The sequence below is a fragment of the Rhipicephalus microplus genome, unplaced genomic scaffold, assembly GCF_043290135.1.
Source record: "Rhipicephalus microplus isolate Deutch F79 unplaced genomic scaffold, USDA_Rmic scaffold_454, whole genome shotgun sequence".
Taxonomy (NCBI): domain Eukaryota; kingdom Metazoa; phylum Arthropoda; class Arachnida; order Ixodida; family Ixodidae; genus Rhipicephalus; species Rhipicephalus microplus.
In genome coordinates this window covers 29,217-35,000 of record NW_027465018.1, presented here as the reverse complement: position 1 = coordinate 35,000, position 5,784 = coordinate 29,217, and the positions used below count along the sequence as shown (strand labels likewise).

The following is a 5,784-nucleotide window of genomic DNA, read 5'->3' as shown; positions in this document are numbered from 1 at the left end:
ACCAAGTCTCGCAGCTGGCTGCGTTCTTCATCGACCCGAGAACCGAGTGATCCACCGCTTAGAGTCGTGAAAAAGTGTTTGTTCAATTCCGTACAGTCAAAACCAAACGTTTCTGGCACTCGGCCAAACAGTGGCCAAGAAGGGCGCTTTTCAGCGCACGCTTGGACTCCAAAACTCTGCCGCGCCTTTTTCGGCTGCCGCAAATCGAGCAAACGGTGTGTTTCGGACGGCGTTTCGCTTCCGCTACTTGCGAGTGCTTTCGTGGTCCACCCCTCTATAAATACTCGGGAGGCGTCGAAGCCGGTTCTCCAAGCCGGACCCGTAGGTATCGTTGTGTGCTCGCTCTCATTGGCCCGCCTAACCAGAAAATGCCTGCGGTACACCCATTTGGATAAGAGTGCACGCAGATGCGGGCCTCGACGGCTACACATTTCCTCGGGCGGCCGCCTCCCGGCCTCCGTGGAGCGCGGGATGCACGGTCCCATCGACAAGCCTCTCCCGTTTTTACCGTGGCGTCGCGGTTCACCACGGCGGGCGGGTCGGTCTCCTCCGCATAAAAAGGGGGACCCCCGCTTTTTGTTCCACGAAATCGCACAAGCTTTTTTCGCATCCACGGTTTGCCACCGCACACCAAAATGCCGATCCGGCTGCCTACTTTAGCCAACAGGTGGAGCCAGGCGCGCCGTACTTGCGCGGCACTTCCCACGTCCACCGAAGTCGGTGCCAAGGACCACTTTCGGCGCCGGAGCCGCGTACGAGCCTACTCGAGGCGGAAGAACGAAGCCAGCAAGGGCCTGGCCGCAAGTGCGTTCAATTGTCGGGACGTCCAAGTCCCTCGTTCTTCCGTGCTTCCTCTTTCGGCAAGTCGTTGCGGCACCTTCCCAAAGCGCGCAGACCCGCTAATCGCGACGAGCGCGACGTGGCCGTGCCGCCTTTCCCTCGGCAGCAAGCAAAACGCCTGGCAACGTCGACGCTCCCCTAACCGCGATCTCGCACCGTGTTTCGTGTGGCGAATTCAAAAGCCGGCCGGCGCTGCTGCAACCATTACGGTCGGTACGCATACGCCGCGGAGGGCGGGACGGTCATCGGAGCGTGCGGTTCCTCCATCGAGTACTGCGCACCTCGGCCGTCGCATCGCCGTGCCATGACCGGCCGCGCGTCAACGCGAACCGGTGCCAGCGAGATCCCTCGCCTGCAAGAACCGACCGGCAGCCTCCGTCACCCGAGGACGCGGAGGCGCTTGCCGCGGACGGCGGGACGGTATGCACTGGTGCACAGCGGACCCGTCACATCGCCAGTTCCTTGACCGACCGCCGACGCTTGTGCCGTTCCTCTCGTACTTGGCAGTCGCCGCGCGATTGTCGGGTCTCGTTCTTGCACGCTCGAACGGTCGGGAGGGCACTCGGCTGGCGTTTCGGGAACGCGCAGCCTCGCCTTCTACCGACGTAACCACGACTCGCCGTTCGCGCTCCGCCGCTCCTGTTTACAGTACTAGGCGGTCCCGCAGCGGTCGGGTCGCGCATTTCGAGCGCTTCGAGCCACGGTGCAGTGGCGGGTCGAAAGCCGACCTATGAGTGCGTTGCGCCGTTTGTACCCGCGTCCGCCACCTGGCCGACCGTCCAAGGTCGCGGTGTTGGCGTCCGCTGGGCGCAACAATTTGTCACGGGGTGCCGCTCCACATTCAGGCAGCCCCGTGGGGAAAAGCCGACCCCGCGTCCAAACGGGGTCAGCGGCAGAAAGTGTCGGGCGCAGACGCAGCTGAGGCGCTCACCCTTCACAATCCGTTAATGATCCTTCCGCAGGTTCACCTACGGAAACCTTGTTACGACTTTTACTTCCTCTAAATGATCAAGTTTGGTCATCTTTCCAACAGACCGGCGCAACCGAAAGGCCGCGCCGGACATCGGTCCGAAGACCTCACTAAATCATTCAATCGGTAGTAGCGACGGGCGGTGTGTACAAAGGGCAGGGACGTAATCAACGCGAGCTTATGACTCGCGCTTACTGGGAATTCCTCGTTCAAGGGGAACAATTGCAAGCCCCTATCCCAATCACGAAAGAAGTTCCACGGGTTACCCAGTCTTTTCAGACAGGGATAAAGACACGCTGCTTCCTTCAGTGTAGCGCGCGTGCGGCCCCGGACATCTAAGGGCATCACAGACCTGTTATTGCTCTGTTTCGTGCGGCTAGGAGCCGCTTGTCCCTCTAAGAAGGTTGTAAGGTGCTGGGAACCCCGCACCTATTTAATAGGCTAGAGTCTCGTTCGTTATCGGAATTAACCAGACAAATCGCTCCACCAACTAAGAACGGCCATGCACCACCATCCACCGAATCAAGAAAGAGCTCTCAATCTGTCAATCCTCCCAGTGTCCGGGCCGGGTAAGTTTTCCCGTGTTGAGTCAAATTAAGCCGCAGGCTCCACTCCTGGTGGTGCCCTTCCGTCAATTCCTTTAAGTTTCAGCTTTGCAACCATACTTCCCCCGGAACCCAAATACTTTGGTTTCCCGGAAGCTGCCCGCCGAGTCATTTGAGTAACTCAGGCGGATCGCTGGTTGGCATCGTTTATGGTCAGAACTAGGGCGGTATCTGATCGCCTTCGAACCTCTGACTTTCGTTCTTGATCAATGAAAACATTCTTGGCAAATGCTTTCGCAGTAGTTCGTCTTGCGACGGTCCAAGAATTTCACCTCTAGCGCCGCAATACGAATGCCCCCGTCCGTCCCTCTTAATCATTACCTCGTATTCCAAAAACCAACAGAACAGAAACGAGGTCTTGTTCTATTATTCCATGCAAGTTTATTCAGGCGACTCGCCTGCGTTGAGCACTCTAATTTTTTCAAAGTAAAAGCACCGGCCATCTCGAGGCACACAATGAAGTGCACCAAGAAAGAACCGGCATGATGTTCAGTCCGAGCCGTCGCATCGGGTAGATGCACTACTCGTCTGGAACTGAGATCCAACTACGAGCTTTTTAACCGCAGCAGCTTTAGTATACGCTATTGGAGCTGGAATTACCGCGGCTGCTGGCACCAGACTTGCCCTCCAATTGATCCTCGTTAAAGGATTTAGAGTGTACTCATTTCAATTACGGGGCCTCAAAAGAGTCCCGTATTGTTATTTTTCGTCACTACCTCCCCGTGCCGGGAGTGGGTAATTTGCGCGCCTGCTGCCTTCCTTGGATGTGGTAGCCGTTTCTCAGGCTCCCTCTCCGGAATCGAACCCTGATTCTCCGTTACCCGTAACAACCATGGTAAGCAAGTAACCTACCATCGAAAGTTGATAAGGCAGACACTTGAAAGAAACGTCGCCGGCTCGTGGCCATGCGATCAGCACAAAGTTATCCAGAGTCACCACACAATACGGGCCGAAACCCGATCGATCTTGGTCTAATAAAAGCACCCGTTACCCAAAGGGCTCCAGGCTCACTGCATGTATTAGCTCTAGAATTGCCACAGTTTTCCCGGTGGTGCCGCACCCGGGCTCGCCCCGGCTGACGCAGTTTTCGCGCCGCCCCGGCTGACGCGGTTTCGTGCCGCCCCGGCAGACGCGGTTTTCGCGCCGCCCCGGCTGACGCGGTTTCGTGCCGCCCCGGCAGACGCAGTTCGGACTTAGCACTTTTCGGCTGTGCCTGGCTGGCGGCCCACTCACTCGATCGCCATGTCTGTTTGCCACAGTTTTCCCGGTGGTGCCGCACCCGGGCTCGCCCCGGCAGACGCGTTTTTTTTTTTCTTTCGCCCCGGCTGACGCAGTTTTCGCGCCGCCCCGGCTGACGCGGTTTCGTGCCGCCCCGGCAGACGCGGTTTTTTGCGCCGCCCCGGCTGACGCGGTTTTTGCCGCCCCGGCTGACGCAGTTCGGACTTAGCACTTTTCGGCTGTGCCTGGCTGGCGGCCCACTCACTCGATCGCCATGTCTGTTTGCCACAGTTTTCCCGGTGGTGCCGCACCCGGGCTCGCCCCGGCTGACGCAGTTTTCGCGCCGCCCCGGCTGACGCGGTTTCGTGCCGCCCAGGCAGACGCGGTTTTCGCGCCGCCCCGGCTAACGCAGTTCGGACTTAGCACTTTTTGGGCTGAGCCTGGCTGGCGGCCCACTCACTCGATCGCCATGTCTGTTTGCCACAGTCTTCCCGGTGGTGCCGCACCCGGGCTCGCCCCGGCAGACGCGTTTTTTTTTCTTTCGCCCCGGCAGACGTGGTTCCCCCCCCCCCCTTTTCGCTCGCCCCGGCTGACGAGGTTTTCGCGCCGCCCCGGCTGACGCAGTTTTCGCGCCGCCCCGGCTGACGCGGTTTTCGCGCCGCCCCGGCTGACGCGGTTTTTGCGTCGCCCCGGCTGACACGGTTCGGACTTTGCACTTTTCGGCTGTGCCTGGCTGGCGGCCCACTCACTCGATCGCCATGTCTGTTTGCCACAGTTTTCCCGGTGGTGCCGCACCCGGGCTCGCCCCGGCTGACGCAGTTTTCGCGCCGCCCCGGCTGACGCGGTTTCGTGCCGCCCCGGCAGACGCGGTTTTCGCGCCGCCCCGGCTGACGCGGTTTCGTGCCGCCCCGGCAGACGCAGTTCGGACTTAGCACTTTTCGGCTGTGCCTGGCTGGCGGCCCACTCACTCAATCGCCATGTCTGTTTGCCACGGTCGGCCAGGTGGCGGACGCGGGTACAAACGGCGCAACGCACTCATAGGTCGGCTTTCGACCCGCCACTGCACCGTGGCTCGAAGCGCTCGAAATGCGCGACCCGACCGCTGCGGGACCGCCTAGTACTGTAAACAGGAGCGGCGGAGCGCGAACGGCGAGTCGTGGTTACGTCGGTAGAAGGCGAGGCTGCGCGTTCCCGAAACGCCAGCCGAGTGCCCTCCCGACCGTTCGAGCGTGCAAGAACGAGACCCGACAATCGCGCGGCGACTGCCAAGTACGAGAGGAACGGCACAAGCGTCGGCGGTCGGTCAAGGAACTGGCGATGTGACGGGTCCGCTGTGCACCAGTGCATACCGTCCCGCCGTCCGCGGCAAGCGCCTCCGCGTCCTCGGGTGACGGAGGCTGCCGGTCGGTTCTTGCAGGCGAGGGATCTCGCTGGCACCGGTTCGCGTTGACGCGCGGCCGGTCATGGCACGGCGATGCGACGGCCGAGGTGCGCAGTACTCGATGGAGGAACCGCACGCTCCGATGACCGTCCCGCCCTCCGCGGCGTATGCGTACCGACCGTAATGGTTGCAGCAGCGCCGGCCGGCTTTTGAATTCGCCACACGAAACACGGTGCGAGATCGCGGTTAGGGGAGCGTCGACGTTGCCAGGCGTTTTGCTTGCTGCCGAGGGAAAGGCGGCACGGCCACGTCGCGCTCGTCGCGATTAGCGGGTCTGCGCGCTTTGGGAAGGTGCCGCAACGACTTGCCGAAAGAGGAAGCACGGAAGAACGAGGGACTTGGACGTCCCGACAATTGAACGCACTTGCGGCCAGGCCCTTGCTGGCTTCGTTCTTCCGCCTCGAGTAGGCTCGTACGCGGCTCCGGCGCCGAAAGTGGTCCTTGGCACCGACTTCGGTGGATGCCCTATCTACTTCCTTCCGACTCGAAGTCCTGCGGCGGTCTCAACGAGGTGCCACATCCTCAATGCAGTCGGTCGCCCCCGTTTCGGTTGGGCTCTGGCACGACGGTCGCCACCGTCTCGCCCTTGAGTGGCCGCTGTTGGCGCTCGCTGTGAGGTGTTCAGCGTGCTGTCCGTGTTGCCGACGCGGTCAAAACGAGTCGACGGCTCACGTTCCCTTGTGCGCCGAAGGCTCTCTTGATATGTGATC

General features: G+C 60.9%; 1 non-coding gene across 1 annotated transcript in view; it reads right to left on the bottom strand.

The window, feature by feature from the left end:
- The window catches only part of LOC142794549 (5.8S ribosomal RNA), a 153-nt gene extending 87 nt beyond the window's left edge, over positions 1 to 66 (bottom strand). Inside the window, exon 1 of the ribosomal RNA XR_012892435.1 lies at positions 1 to 66. This exon is cut by the window's left edge and continues 87 nt beyond it. This is a non-coding gene — a ribosomal RNA (5.8S ribosomal RNA).
- Between the last annotated feature and the right edge of the window lie 5,718 nt (positions 67 to 5,784).